Source organism: Equus caballus, chromosome 8, assembly GCF_041296265.1.
Source record: "Equus caballus isolate H_3958 breed thoroughbred chromosome 8, TB-T2T, whole genome shotgun sequence".
In the NCBI taxonomy this organism is placed as follows: Eukaryota; Metazoa; Chordata; class Mammalia; order Perissodactyla; family Equidae; genus Equus; species Equus caballus.
The window spans coordinates 30,383,668-30,398,863 of record NC_091691.1 but is presented as its reverse complement, the minus strand read 5'-3'; the positions used below and the strand labels follow the sequence as shown (position 1 = coordinate 30,398,863).

General features: G+C 55.5%; 1 protein-coding gene across 13 annotated transcripts in view; it reads left to right on the top strand.

Moving 5' to 3' along the window:
- The first annotated feature begins 3,893 nt into the window (after positions 1–3,893).
- Positions 3,894–15,196, top strand: part of RIMBP2 (RIMS binding protein 2) — a 250,731-nt gene continuing 239,428 nt past the window's right edge. For 3 of the 13 annotated variants that reach the window (XM_070275539.1, XM_070275533.1, XM_070275536.1), the window contains exon 1: positions 3,894–4,066. The gene's annotated coding sequence lies outside the window, so the exon portion shown is untranslated. Of the gene's footprint in view, positions 4,265–4,338; positions 4,696–5,692; positions 5,735–15,196 lie in introns of those variants that run through there. The other 10 variants (XR_011441402.1, XM_070275526.1, XM_023647337.2 and 7 more) reach the window with 8 other exon arrangements.

Below are 15,196 nucleotides of genomic sequence, written 5' to 3'. Positions count from 1 at the left end.
CGGGCCGCTGCTCCGTTTGGGATTCTCTCCGGGAGCCTCCCGGCGTTGTGGAGGCTGGGTGGGGCCTCTTCGCTAATGGCAGGTAAAGACTTTGCCTGCTGCCCAGACGGAACTCTGGAGTTTCCCTCCCGGGCCGCGGAGCTGGCCATTGGAGCTCCACCCAGCCCCAGTCCTCTCCCAGGAGATCTCCGGTAGCCCCAAGCCCCGCCAGGGCATTAGCCACACTCAGTGTGGCCGGCGGCGGCAGCTGGCAGGCCGCCGCCCCATTTGGGATTCTCTCCGTGAGCCTCCCAGCATTGTGGATGCTGGACGGGGCCTCTCCGCTAATGGCAGGTAGAGACTTTGCCTGCTGCCTGGACGGAACTCTGGAGTTTCACCCCTAGGCTGTGGTGCCGGCCGCTGGAGCTCCACCCAGCCCCAGTCCTCTCCCAGGAGATCTCCGGTAGTCCCGAGCCCCAATCGGGCGACAGCCACAGTCTGTGAGACCGGTGGCGGCAGCTGGCGGGCTGCTGCCCCATTGGGGATTCTCTCTGGGAGCCTCCTGGCGTTGTGGATGCTGGGCGGGGACTCTCCACTAATGGCGGGTAGGGGTTTTCCCCGCCGCCTCTGGTGTGTAACTCTGGAGCTTCCCTCTGGGCTTAGGTGTAATTGCGGGGGGCTTAGGTAGGGCTCTGGTTACCTGTTTCCACCGTCGCTCCTCTGGTGCACGCTCCCTCCTGCCCTTGGTGTGTGGCGATGTTCTGGGGGCGTCCGCTGGAAGAAACCCGCTTGCAGGTACTAGGCTGTTCGGGGGTTGGGGTCGGAGAGTTTTCACCTATCTCCACCTCCTCCCGGAGGGAAGTCCGTCTGCCTTCTGATGTATAGCAGCGTGGGTCTCTCAGGCGTCCTGAGATGCTATATGGATATCCTTTGTTAAGCGATGAATGTCCAATTAGTTGTAGATTCGAAGGGGGAGAGACAAAGAAGACTACTCATGCCGCCATCTTGGATCTCCTCCCTCAGAGATGCTTTTCTTTTTGCATACTATTATAAATGGAATTTTTTTCACTATGTTCCTGACTGGTTGTTCCTCTTATAGAGGAAAGCTATTGATTTTTACATATTATTATATGTAATAACATGCAAATTTATTGGGAATCAAAATAATATAACATTCTATTCTGTTCCAGAATCTATGTAGAATCCTCCCGTTCTACCTTATTCTAGTCTATTCCGTTGTGTTCTATTCTCATTTGTAAGAGCTCTTTAGTTCAGTGGGGTTCCCCAGGGAAATACTGCTCGCCTTTTTGACCTTCACACTCTCCTGCTCGGACAGGGCGATGCCACGGTCCATTCGAGAGAATGCTCCCAGCACACTGCTGAGCTCACAGCGAACGCCCACCTTCCAAATGCAATTTGAAAAGGCTCAGGTGACCACACTTGGCCACTGGCCTTGGAATTGGCCTACTGGAAAGCTCGCTGTGCTTTGTAGCAGCTCGGGGCCTGCTGAGGCACTCATGTTCAATATCAGCTCAGACCTATTCTTAGCTCCACGACCAGAGTAGATTCTGCTGCTTTAATGCTGAGCCCTCAGAACCACATTGCATTTGAGATGACTGGCATTTTCTCAGATGGCCATTCCAAACGCAAACTGCCCTGTTCTGCCTTCTCCATACGTACGAGTGGAAGACCCTGAACGGCAATTATGCAGCTTTGCACCTGGTGCTTCCATGACATCTGGCAAACACTCGCTGCATTCAGGATCAGATGAAAAAATGACACATTATTTATGGTAGCCTTTCATAGCCTAATAGGCCCAGTTAATAGTGATGCCTTTGTGTGGTCCGTCTTCCGGTCAGGAGCTGGTGGGTCGCCTGTGACAAGCATCAAAGGGGAGAGCTTCTTTGACTTCTTGAGGGAAGCTGGGGTCAGCCACACAGCTCGTTTTTCAGAACTGGTAACTCCTTCCAGCTGTGTTGAACACGTCCTCTTCCTTCCCAGAGGCAGAACAGCGTCATCGGCATCATTAGTTACCTAAGCACGTACCTCTGAAATTCTCTGGTTTGTTACATTTCCCAGTATCTTATGCTCAAAATTCACCTGATTTTTGTGAAATTAGGACATGACGCCAAGAAGTGGAAACCCTGCTTTCCTTTTCTGATCGGACAGTGTGACTCTCGTCAGGGACGGTTTCCTCTCCTGGCCTCAGCTTGCCAGGTCCACTAAATGGGCTCACACTGAAACCCTAGGTGAGCGACACCCATCACCGTGAAATACTGTGAGAAGGACTCCATAGGCTCAACACAGGGCCGGCGCAGATGGTGATGGCCCGGGTGGGGAGGACGCGTCTCTGGAAAGGGGCGTCCTTTTGCAGCTTAATTGTTTGAGAACCTTGGACTTCAGGCCTATATGATCTTCCAGATTGCTTCAAAAATTAGTTTCCTCTCTGCTGAGAAATAGGGGTAGAAAGCCATTTTCACGCCCTGGAAAGACCTTTTAGAAGAAGGAGTTCTTTCGAAGGGGGAACAGCTTTATTTTCTTCTTTCGATACTTGGTTTGCCGCCCGCAGCAGCCCCGTGGAGTGGACACCTCCTCCAACCTGCTTTTGCAGATGAGGGAACAGACTGACCTGCTGAAGGTCACACAGAGTCAGGATTTAGACCTTGGCCAGTGTGACTCCCAATTCATGGGCTCATTCCACCATCTTTTCCTTCTTCCTTTTTTTTTTTTTAATTGAGATGAGGTTCACATAACATAAAATTAACGATATTGTGCAACCACCACCTCTGTCTAGTTCCAAAACGTTTTCATTAACCCCAAAAGGAAACCCCATCCCCATCAGCCGTCACTCCCCATGCCCTTCCCTCAGCCCCAGGCAACCACTCATCTCCCTTCTGTCTCTGCGGATTTGCCTGTTCTAGACATTTCAAAGAAACGGAACCCTAGGATATGTGGTCTCTTGTGTCTGGCTTCTTTCCCTGAGCATAGTTTTCAAGCTTCATCCAAGTTGCTGTGTGTGTCGGGACTTCGTTCTTTTTGAGGGCTGCCTAGCATTCCCACGCATGGATAGACCACGTCTTGTGCATCCACTCATCCATCAACGGACATTGGTTGGCGCCACCTTTTGGTGACTGTGGGTAGTGCTGCCGTGCACGTGGGCATGCAAGCATTTCTTTCTGACGTCTTGCAATGTCTCTTCTCTATCCCTGGGTGGTAGGTATGAGAACTGACAGGCCTGCCTGTGGAATGAAAAGGGAAGTGGTGGGGCGGCCTGCTACCCACTTGTGATACCAGCATGGAGCTCTTTGTGCAGTAGAAGGGGGCTGGGGCCACGGGACTGAAGGCAGCCTTCCATCTCCCAGGCGAATTCAGAGACTTTCCATATTTGGGCAGCAAAAGCGAGGCCTGATTGGGAAAACTTTTGTTTAACCCATATACCATGGTGACGGATGGAGACGTTGTCCTGGGCAGGAGTTTCCCTCTGGCCATTTAGCTTTTAGATCATTGTGGTTCATTTAAGACACACAAGCAAACCACTGTGGTGGAGGGATGTGCTGGGTTTTACTGACAGTCCATTTTGTAAGCCAATTAATTAGAGAAGGAACAGCAAGCGGCTGGGGAGAAGTCTTTCCCTTTTGGACAAAAGACCTGCCGACGGTGCGTGCAGGCGTTCAGTTCTGGTGTGTCCTGTCCAGGCCGCCGGGGGGCGGAGGAGGGGGGCGCGGGTAACCCCTCAGAGCTGCAATTAGGGTTTGTGGGGCCCAGCACCAGGGGGCTTTCCTTCTCGTGAGCTAAATTGTTTAACATGTTTAAATCACAAATGATGGGACTTCTGTGCTCAGGAAGAAAGTCTCTGTGTCTGTGCATGTGGAGTCCAGCACATCTTCCCAGCTTTCCACTCCCCCTCCCGCGTTGCTAGGTAGCTGGTCCGTCTGTGCAACACCCTGAACTTCTGGGAGGGGGAGGAGGACACGCCGTTTTATTTTCTTTTTTATCCTGCAGGCTTGGGGGGCGGGGGAGCCGGACCAGAGGATAAAGCCCAGAGCAGCTTGGGTCGTTCCACATAATCACTTAATTCCTGGCCGCGGTGAGTTTCTCGGCTCCGTGGGGGTGAGCGAGGCGGCCTTTGCCTTGACTCGGCGGCCAGGCCGGCTTGCGGGAGGCCCCTGGCCACCAGCAGGGGGTCTCGCGCTGCGCTTCCACCTGCGGAAGGTCGGAGACCCCAAGCGCTGCGTGGTTCGAATTGCTGTTTCGCCTCCATTTCTGTCCCAGCTTCTGACCACAGGTCCGTGAAAAAGACACTGGCAGGGAGGGGAAAGCCATCTTGGGGTGTGTGTGTGCGCGCACGCATGCATGTGTGTGCATGTGCGTGTGTGTGTTTAAACACTGACGTTTCACAGGCTCTGGGTACCGCCGCATGGCGGATGCTTGGCTCGCGCGCGCGCTCGCTCTCTCCACCTGCCTGCTGGCTGCCTGCAGAAAACTAATGAATCATTTCTGGCTGAATCCAAGCAGAGCCGACACACCAATGCCCTCGCCCTCTCTCCCTCCCTCCCTCTCTCGTTCTCCCTCTCTCTCACTTCCCCCTCCCCTCTCCCTCCTCCCGCTCCTCCCTCCTGACTCCCTGGCCCCCAGTTTGTAATCTGACACAGTAGACTGCAGTCGTCCCCGCGTGTGCCTCCCGCCTGCCCGAGTCCTGGCACTGCTGCTTCGAAGGTAGGCTGAGATTTATTTTTTCTTCTAAAAATAGCTTCTCGTGTCCCTCCACCTTTCCGCACCGAGCTGCCGCAGCGGGGATGGCGGGGCGATAGCCGGAAACTCTTTGCCCTGCCGAAGTTTATTTTCCAGCGCTGTGAGGATGCCCTTCAGCGTGGGGTCTAGGCAGCCGCGCTGGCGAGGGTGCCATGGATGCCCGTGCAGGAGAGCCCGGGGAGAGGGGGCGCTTCCAGACGACTCCTCCTCCTGATGTTGGATTTTGCTGCTTGGCCCCGATGGATCCCTTTCGAAAGGGCAAGGCCCCCGCTTTCTCTCTCAGTGTGGGGTTCCCTCAGCCCCTCCCACCCCCAATTTTGCAGAAAAGCCCCTCTGGGAAAGTTTGCCGTCATCCCAGGCAATGCTCCTAACCCAGGAGGGCGATGTCCGTCGTTCCAGATCTGAGCCTCTCCAGGCTTCGGAGGTGGTCTTGGTGCGGTCAGGGCAGGCGTGGGGAAGGGGATGGGGGCCAGAAAATTAGAGAGTTGGTGTGTCATCCACAGCCCGGCTCCGATTCGAAATACACGGAGCGAGGAAGCTGCGCCGGAGAATTTGTCAATTCACGTCCTGTAGACTGACTTGAATAATTTGTTTGTCAAAACAGATGTTCCCGGCAGAATGTGTGTGTGCGCGTGTGCCTGTGTACACGCAGCAGGCCCTTCGCCCGGCAGAGTCCCCCCAGGAAGCCGTATTTTCACCTGCAAATGCAGTGTTTACAGGACGAGCTGCCCCGGGGAAGTTGGGTTTGGGAGGGCCCGGGTCGGGGCGCGGGGCGGCCTGCTCTCCTGAAGCTGAGGCCTTTGTAGGAGCAGCTTTGCTCCGGTCCCCAGGGAACCCACACTGGCTGTCCCCACCATCCGGCTGAGGGCTGGGTGGATGGGGCTCACCACTCAGTCCTGGGCCCAGGGGAGGCGGGGCCTTGGCGGCTCTTGCAGGGACTGGGGCAAGGGCTCCTCAGACTCTTCTGCCCGTCTGCCTCCTTGCAGGTCGCTAGGATGATGGGGTGAGCAAGGACGGGCCTTGGGGAAAGGAGGGTGCTGGGTTCCACGGGCATTTCCCTGCATCGTCTCCTTCCACTAGAGAGACGCCCCTCACTAAGGGACAGTGGTGGCACAGATGGGAGCAGGCCCGGGAAGGAGAGTGAGCTCGCTCTGGAAATGGAAGACGAGATGGAAGAGGAAAGCCATCCAGGCTGCAGCCTCTGTGTTTGGGGGTGTGGGGCACCCTCTCCCCTGGGTCTAGTTTCTGAACGGGGAGGGAACAAGGTGCTGAGGGCAGGGGAAGCACTTCTTGCTCACCTGTGTTTGGGGGAACAGTCTTGGGGGCCTCTGGGAAATATCCACCTTCCTGACCACAGACACCCGGCCCCTCTGCTTTCTGCTGGCCCTGCCAGAATCTCCTGGAATTTGCTTCTGTTCTGCCCCCCCGCCCCCCCGCCCCACCCCCCCCCCCGGCCGCTGTGCCTGGCATTCAGGGTTTCATCTCCTGGAGTGTGGTGTGGGCTCCTGTCACATGAATTCGGAGCCTCCAGGCAGGGCAGTTGGGTACGATCCGGCAGGGGCTCCCCGTGGGGCTGTGGTGTGGGAGGAAGGCAGGTGGACAGCCCTGTCTGCACTGAGGGGTCACTGAGCTGTGCCCCAGGGTCTAGGGCTGAATGGCTGGCCATATGGCGCTGTACCCAGAACACGGAGCAAAGCATTTTGAGGATATTTTGGGGAAGTGGCTGGCAGCTGATGTTTACCACCCTCCCCATCTGAGAAGGTGACAAACTGGGTCAGAAAGGTTGGCATGGTCGGGGTCCTCAGGGGAAGATGTTTGAACCGTAGGGGCTGCCCCCAGCCCCATCCCAGCGAGAGGCATCTGTGTCGGCTCAGCCCAGAGCACGTCTGCAAAGATGCGGGGGCCCAGCCACATGCGAATGCCGGGCGTGGGCGGTTTACAAAGCTTCCCAGGTGAGCCGACGGGCAGGCGCGGCTGAGAACTCCCAGCGATTAAAAAAGGGCAGCAAACCAGTCCAGCCGATTCTCGGCACCGTGATTTCTAGTCTCCCTTACTTCGCTCCACGCGTCTTTGGCGCTGGGGACAGGACAACGTGTTTGCAAGGGGCACGCGGAGAGGAACAGGGCCGGGGGCTCTTTCCTGAGCTTCCTTCATTTCCCACTTCAAATCCCCTCCTTGTGTTTTTGGAAGGAGGGCTGGAGTTTTAATGGGAAGAGTGATTCTCAAATGTCCGTGAGCCTCCGAATCAGAGTCTCTGGGCAGGTCTGGGGGGCTGAGGGTTTGTTTCTCAGTTCCCAGGGGTGTGGATGCTGCTGGCCCTGGGACCCTACTTTGAGGACCGCTGGCCTAGAGCATGACCACAGATGTTTAAGCTTCCCTGGTGTTACCACCCACAAATGTGGGTTCCCTACCTGCCACACAAGAGGGGCAGATAAAAACTGGACGGCAGGCTTCTGGCACGGAAAGCGTTTTTATTTTGGGTGACATCAGCTGGGAGACAAGAGTGAGCCCTTAGATTTGTCTTGTTTCGCCTCGTCTCCCTGAAAGAGGGGAGGCCGTGAGGTTTGTGAGGAATGCGGCTGCTTGTAGAGAGCTGGGGGAGTCAGTGGCCTTGCTGCTCGGAGCTTCCCCACCAGCCTGCGTTCGGCCTTAGGAGGCTGTTTGCAGGGAGGAGGAGATGGTAAGGAACCCAGGTGTTTGTCCTCAGCTGTGTCTGTCTCCATGGAGGATGGTGGATTCTGGAGCCAGGGAGCGGGGGGGCAAGCAGGGAAAGAGTGCTGCGGTTTTAACCCCACATATACTGGGTTTAATGTAGGGGAACTGACGTCAGGGCCGGCACCACTGGGAGGCGTCCCCTCTTACTCTTTGGTTGGGTTACCCATGAGGTGTGACCACGACAGAGCACTTGCCTCTCAGGTGGGTCTAGACTCCCAGTGTCCACACGGCCCGGGTGCTGAGGAGTCTCCTCATGGCACCAGCACCAGCGACGGCCCCGGGTGGGCGAGGACTTGACTGCCGAGCTTCCTCAGCCTTTCTCAAGTCTGCTGGAAGGTGGAGTCTGTGTGGTTCTGGGAGCCTGGTGAAGGACTGGACCGGCTGTACTGGTCTGTCATGGATGAACCCCAGTGGCTGACACCAACTTCTAGAAAATTCTGTTTGTCATTTCTCTGGTTCTTTTTGAATTAGATCATTATATTCCATGACCTGTGTTTCCCCAAGTTTGCTTTTTGCTTCTGCCCATTTGAAAAGCTGCCAGATCTTGTTATGTCGCCGTCCCAAAGCTCACCGGGACGTCACAGCAAGGAGCAACTGCCTGTCTTGTTCATGGTGGTGCCGCCTTGGGGCGAAGGGTTGACTTAATCCCACTCCCCAGGCCCCGCCGTGTGTCCCTGCCGGTTCCCCACTTTTCCCCTCCTTCCCTCTCTCTCTCTTTCTGTCTCTTCCCTTTTACCCCCCCACCCCTTACCTTCTCCATCACAGACGACCCTTCAGTGTGTTTGACGTGTGACCTTGAATCTGCGTCTGTGTGAAGCACGTTGCGCTGTGATGAGCATTGTGTTTGAGGAACCTGACGGCCATCCTGCTCTAGACCTTGTCCTGTTTCCTGCCTCTCATGTGGCCCTGTCCTCTTATAGTTCCCCCTGTGGCCGTGGGCTTCCAGTGAGTTACTTCTCACTGCCACGCGATGCTCCGTCCTGCTCGTGGACCACGCTTGCTGGCCCATCCCCTGTGAGGGCACCAGGCTGGCTCCGAGGCCCCGCTGCACAAACCACGGTGTCACGGAAGTCTGTGCACCTGCCCCTCGTGGTCCTGGGGGACTCGTTCTGGGCACATCTTGGAGGGGGATTGCTGGGTGGTGGGAGGCATGTCTGTGTCGTTTGGGCGGGTTCTTCCAGCTGTACCAGCAGTGCAGAGGGGTTCCTCGCGCCCCACATTCTCACCAACACTTAGCGTTGTCCAGCTTTCTAACATTTGCAACAGATGGACCTGGTCCCTGCGGGTCTGTGGTCCTCCCATTCTCCCTGACGACGGTTGAGAGCTGACTTTAAAAGACACTACACTCCAGACGAGTACGTGGGAGGCGGTTGGAGATGCAGAGTCTCCAGGGACAGGGGTGGCGTCCCCCCGGGGCGGGCGAGAAGGCGGGGCCTCCAGGTGTATCGCCTCCTCTGTGTCATGGCCCTGAGGGAAATGGGTCCTTGCCTTTGAGAACCAGAGGTGGTTCTCAGGGCTGTCTGGGGGGCGTTTGCCAGCCTCACAGCCGCGGTCTCAACCTTGACTTCTGAAGCTACATCTTCAGTCCCTGAGAACCACTGGGGAGACTCTGAGGAGAAGTCGTTTCTCCGGCAGCTTTAAGGCTACACCCCGTCACTGGACCGCCCGCCTGTGTGCCTCCGTCTTTCCTTTGAAACGTCTGTGTTTGTCTTTGAGTGGGCCAATCCTATTGCACCAGGGTTTGCAGGGTTCAAGTATGGACGTATTAAATGGATCCCTGAGAAGTCACACTGCGTTTAAACCTTTTGACGTTTCTTAACTTTCCACTGGACCAGGAGCCTCGTAAAATGGAGGAGGCTGGGGCTCCTCTGGACTTCTGAGAGGCTGGAAACCTCTTCTTGATGTCACCTACAAAGGGAGATGTCATGACTCCGGGGCCTTAGGGCTGCGCGGGAACAGAGGTGTGAGGCGGCAGACTGACGAGTGGGAGTGTGGGGCTGGTGGGGAAGCGGAGAGAGCAGGGAGGCCTGGAGACGTCCATCAGAAGTTGTCTTATTTGCCAACATTATTACTGTCTGGTTTTCCACACACGCAAGCAAGCTTGGTATATAGTAGGCGCTCAATAAATAATATTATTTTGAAAGAACAAAGGAGGGAAATGCTGGGAGCTCCAGGCTGTGCCAGGGGGGTTGGCGCCCTCCCACTGGTCTCGTTGCTGGTCTGCATTGTTTCTCATCATATTCATCACAATATACACAATTATTTGTTCTGTGACAGTCCTTTCCGCTAGAATTAAGCTCCTAGAAGGCAGCGATTGCCACTTATTTATCTCTGTACGCCCAGCAATGAAGGCAGTGCATTCACTTATTCATTCAACAAACATTGGAGCACCTACTAAATACTAAGTCACATTTTATGCACTGGGCATAGAGCATCGAACAAGATCGCGGAGGTTCCTGCTGTCGTGGAGATGACATTGCGTGTGTGTATGCATGTGTGTGTGTTAGACAACAAGCAAGTGAATGACATAAACGAGATGAGCAGACTGAAGTCGTGCCATGCAGAGGATTACAACAGTCTGATGTGAGACAACTTGGTGGGGTGATCCTGGAAGGCCTCAGGGAAGAGGTGACGCTTCAGCTGAGCCATTAATGATGAGAAGGCCGCAGCTGTGCAGACACTGGTTCACAGACCCTGAGGTCTGAAGGCAGGAAGGGTGCGAGTCGCTCTCTGGCTTCAGCTCTTGTAGACAGGTGTGCAGACAGGGTTGATGGGGTGTGTTTGCCGCAGGTGGGATGACAGGGGCCGAGGTGCCCAAGCCTTCCCCCGTGGGCCCTCAGCGTTGGCTGTGAGCTCCCAGGAGCTTCTGGAAACCAGCGAGTGGGTACAGTTTGTCAGCTCCATCTGCCCCTCCACCCCCACCCAAGCCCCACACTTCCACAAAAAGAGCCTACTGGCCCTGCCCGGGGAACACAGGCCTCCTGCACGGGCCTGGTTGGTGCCGCCTCCCCGAGCAGATCTGGTGGAGGGACTTTGACAAGATTCCCTCTGATGAGATCTGCTCGGTGCCAGCAACCAGCAAGGATGCTGTGATGACAATATTTAGAATTGGCTGCTGCAGTTGGTTCAACAGAGTTGGTATCTGTCAGGGTGTTATTAGCGGGTGTTATTAGCGGTTGTTATTGCCTTATTGTTTCTAAGGCTGAGAAACACTCCCCATCGTGGTGCTACACTGTTACCTCAGATGGGGAGACGAGGATAGTATGGCAACAGGTTGTTTGTTTGTTTGTTAGTTTCTGATATCCTCCACCCCCCAGAAGGGAGCCCTGAGTGTTAGGGAATAATGCTCAGGCTGTTTGCTCCAGGTCCTTACAGAGCTCAGTGCTCGGGGGCTACGGTCCTGAGCCGGGTGTCTGCCTAGGTGGCTGGGACCTCCTTGGGGGCGGGAACGACAGGCGAGCCTGGAGCAGGGCATCCGCTTCCACTGTGGCCTGGGGCCTGGGCAGGATGAGAGGGGTCCTCTGTGGACCTCAGAGCCCCACAGACGGTCCCCACCACAGCTCACAGCCGGGCTCCTGCATCTTGAACTCGACTTTTTCCTGGGAAAGATTCGCCCTGAGCTAACTTCTGTTGCCAATCTTCCTCTCTCTCTTTTTTTCTCCCTCCCCAAAGCCCCAGTACATAGTTGCACATTCTAGTTGTAGGTCTTTCTGGTTCTTTTGTGTGAGTGGCCACCACAGCATGGCTACTGACAGACCAGTGGTGTTCCACACCCGGGAACCGAACCCAGGCTGCCAAAGCAGAGCGCACGGCACTTTAACCACTAGGCCATCAGGGCTGGCTTGAACCTGTGTTTTTTTTTAATGACAAATTTTGATTTTTATTATGAAAGTTCATTGTGGGAAAGTTAGAAAGTATCAAACAAGCATGAAGAAGAAAATATGCATTACTCATTGACAACCATTGTTAATATTGGCATGTTTTCTCAGATTTTTTTCCATGGGGATTTTTATATAGTTAACTATTTTGAATTGTATGTTAAAAAAAAATTACGTGATAACATTAGCATTTTTCCAGGGCATGAAAAACTCTGGGAAAGCAGACTTTGGAGTGGCTGCATCATGCTCCAACAAGGCTGCCCCCAGTTTATTTATCCTACCTGACCATTTAGGCTGCTTGAGTTTTCTCCCATCATTACATGTCATGAACCACCACTACGTCCAGGCTGCGTTTTTCTGGGTAACACATGGGTTGGCCGTCTGGAGGGTGTGAGGTGGGGTTTGCAGCAGAGTTTCCTTGGCACAGAGCACGGAAGGGTGTGAGCCTGGCTGTGGAGTTAGATGAGGAGACAGCAACGGCAGACCTCCGCGTCTTCTGGAATTCTCTGAGCATTGGAGTAGTGCCACGGTCCACCCACACAGCCCCGCTGGAGAAGTGGGGGTCGCTGTGGGCTTCTCCTGGCTCCCCACCATCCAAACGGTCACCGGAATCAGTTGAACCTGCTTGAATTTGTTCACGGCCGAGTCCCCAGTGCCCAGCAAGTGGCTGACACGCAGACAGTCAGTCATGATGGGTGAAGGGGCCTGGTGGACGTGACATGCCCAGGACGGGCAGGGTGCATTTGTCGTCCTGGGTGTGGTCCCTTCTCTCCAGTTCTGGACCATCTTTTAGGCTGTGAATTAAATGAGGGGAACTTTGTCAGCAGCTCTTTTAGCCAAGAGTGCAGTGACCCAATCTGCTGAGGGCTGGGCATCACTGTATGCCTTTGCTTTTTTCTGCACAGCCCTGAGCCTCTGTGAATGGGCCTTGCTGCTCGTTTAGGCTGTTTTCCAGACGAGGCGACCATTTAAGAGAGATGAAGTGACTCTTCCAAGATCACGTGGCGCCGGGGGGGATGGGTTTCAAGGCTGGGTCTGCCTAGCTTGGAGGCTGGCACGTGACCATCACCGTCCCAGTCCCAGCGTGGCACACGGACGAGGAGGTGCACTCGATAGGTGGAGGGAGAGCGAGCAGGCCAGCGTCTACGGCATGAGCAGCGAGGAGGGCGTGGTGGCAGGGCTGGTGGAAAGGAAGCAGGGCCAGGTGGAGCAGTAGCCAATGGAAGGACCCTGAATTTGTTCTCAGTGAGAATAAAAGCCATCAGAAGGTCCCAGGGGAGAGGCAGAATGTGACTGTGTTGAATGGCTGCTGCTGGAGAACAGGCCACAGAGAGAGACAGATGCAGGAGGTCGGGAGGGGCCGACGCAGCAGCCAGGGACGGGACAGCGGGGTCCCAGCTCAGGCCAAGCAGGTAGCAGGGCCACAGTGAGAAGAGGTCTGACCCAGGACTTGAAAGGAAGTACAAGGAACACATCGGTGGGAAGAAATCTTGGGGACAGCCAGGTGACATCTGGGAAGGAGAAATGCTAGCTGAGCAGGGAGGGGAAGGAAGGAAGAGACCACGTACAAGTCTACGTGTCTCTGTTTTCAGCAAAGTCCTTGGATCTTTCAAAACATGCTGATGCCTGTGGATGAACAAAATGTAGTGTATCCCCAGGTCGGCATGCTACTCAGCCATGGAAAGGAGTGAAGTTCTGATTCGTCCTACAACTGGGATGAACCTTGAGAACATGACGCTCAGTGAAAGAAGCCAGTCACAAACGACCACGTGTTGCATGATTCCATTTCTGCAGTGTCCAGAACAGGCCAATCCACAGAGATGGGAGGTGGGTCAGTGGTGGCCCAGGGCTGAGGGAATTGGGGGGATTGGGCCATGATAGCTGCAGGGCACGGGGTTTCTTTTTGGGGTGATGAAATGTTCTAAAATTGACTGTGTGATAGTTGCTTGTACCTGGGAATACGCGAGAAACCACTGAACTGCACACTGGAGATGGACGTACCGGATGAGGGTGAATTCTGTGTCAGCAGATCTGTTTTAGAAATACTGACGCTGTGCTCCATCCCAGGGCGCTGGCTCTGGAGCCTCGAGTGGGCCCGGAACACAGTGCTTTTCGGAAGCTCCCGGGGAGTGTGGCGGCGTCCGGCTCCAGGAGCTCTCCTCCATCCTAGCTCTCTGTGCAGCGCGTCCCCACCTGTAGGAGACCTGTCTTCCTCTCTCCCGGAGGGTGGGCTGGGCTCCCTCTGTCCCTTCCTCTGGGTAGTCGGGTAGTTGCTCTGCGCTGGGTGCAGGAATCCTTCAGTGTGGGCCCCTCCTCCGGCCCACGCTCTGCCCAGGCCGGCCACCCCGGAAGGGTGGGGACAGCGGGCACAGGGCCCGGAGAGGGGGACAAGGCGAGTGCTTCCACTTGGGTGGCATGTCACCCCCCAGGTCTGCGCCCCCTGTCCGGCTGCCTTGTCTGTAACTCCTCTGGTTTTAGCTCCTTGCTTTTCTCAAGAGCAGAAGAGTTCATCTCGTCGCTGGAGGATGAATTCAGTTACTTGGTGTTTTCTCCATCATTTCAGGATCTCACGCAGTTAATTTCCATTCTGTGGGGGTGGAGTGTGCAGCGGGGCACTGAGGCAGAGCCGAGCAGAGGCAGAGCTGGCCCTCCCCCTCCCCTGTGGCAGGAGGTACCCGGCAAAGGTCTCCATTCATGTGTCTGGGTCCTGCCATTGGTGTTTTCTGAATAATTCCCTTATCGGTTAGTAATAATCTGTTATCGATTAGTCATCCCATTGATGATCAGTCTGTCTGGAGTCCAGCAGTGACAGCAGGCTGACAGTAGCTCACGTTCACTGAACCCACCCTGCGCCCCGGGCCCTGTTCTGGTTCGTCACATCACTGACTGTGTGGACTTGTCACAACGACCCCACAAGGCGGGTGCGTCTTGCAGGTGGCAGCCTGAGACTGGGGAGGTGAGGTCACTTGCCCAATGAGTGGTGTAGCCAAGACTAACAGGGTGCTCTGGGCAGAGCACGTGCCCCTAACCACCACACCACACTGCCACCGAGGAGCACGCTGAGCCGTCCCTGCACTTTCTTCTCTCCCTGTGGCCCCTGGGAGAGAGTGAGTTCCATGAGCAGGTCTGTCTGAAATGGCCTTTGGTGGGTGGCACTGTCCGTAGTTAGAGGGCAGAGTCTTGGCCACACAGGCTGGTTCTGACCTTGGCTCTGTGATTCCCTAGCTGTGTGACCACAAGTGCGTTTCTTAACCTCTCTGTGCCTCGATTTTCTCATCTATAAAATGGGAGAACAATGCTATTGCCTCCTCCTCACAGGGCTGTTGTTGAATGAGCTGCTATAGGAAAGTCTCTCAGGACAGGGGAAGTGCTCAGTAAACATTGGCTGTGGCCATCACTCCTTCTGATGGGGAGGCTGCTGAGGGGGCGTCGTGACGATTAAATGGATCAGATGTGTGAGACATTTAGAACAGGGCCTGGCACACAGTGAGGGCTCGATGAACGCAAGCTGTTGCAATGATGGCTGTTATTCTTGGACTCAAACAGACTGGTCATCTGGGCGATAATGGAGTTAGCAGGATGGTGTCCATGGTCCCAGAGTGGCAGAACCCCTCTGAGGTGAGCGGGGACCCCCGCACTCCCGGCGCCCGGTGGGCGTTCTCTGTGAGCTCAGCTGGCTGAGGGTGGAGGCCCCCGGCACGCCCCCGTCACCAGTGCCCTCGTGCTGACAGTGGTCAGATGTGCCTCCTCCCTGCTCTGGGTGACGCGAATGTTCCAGCAGCCGTGGTGCACCTGGTAACAGGCCGTCTGCAGAAGTGGCCTCTCGGAGATGTGGCCTGGCTCACAAGTGGCTTCCCCCTCCATGCAAGCTG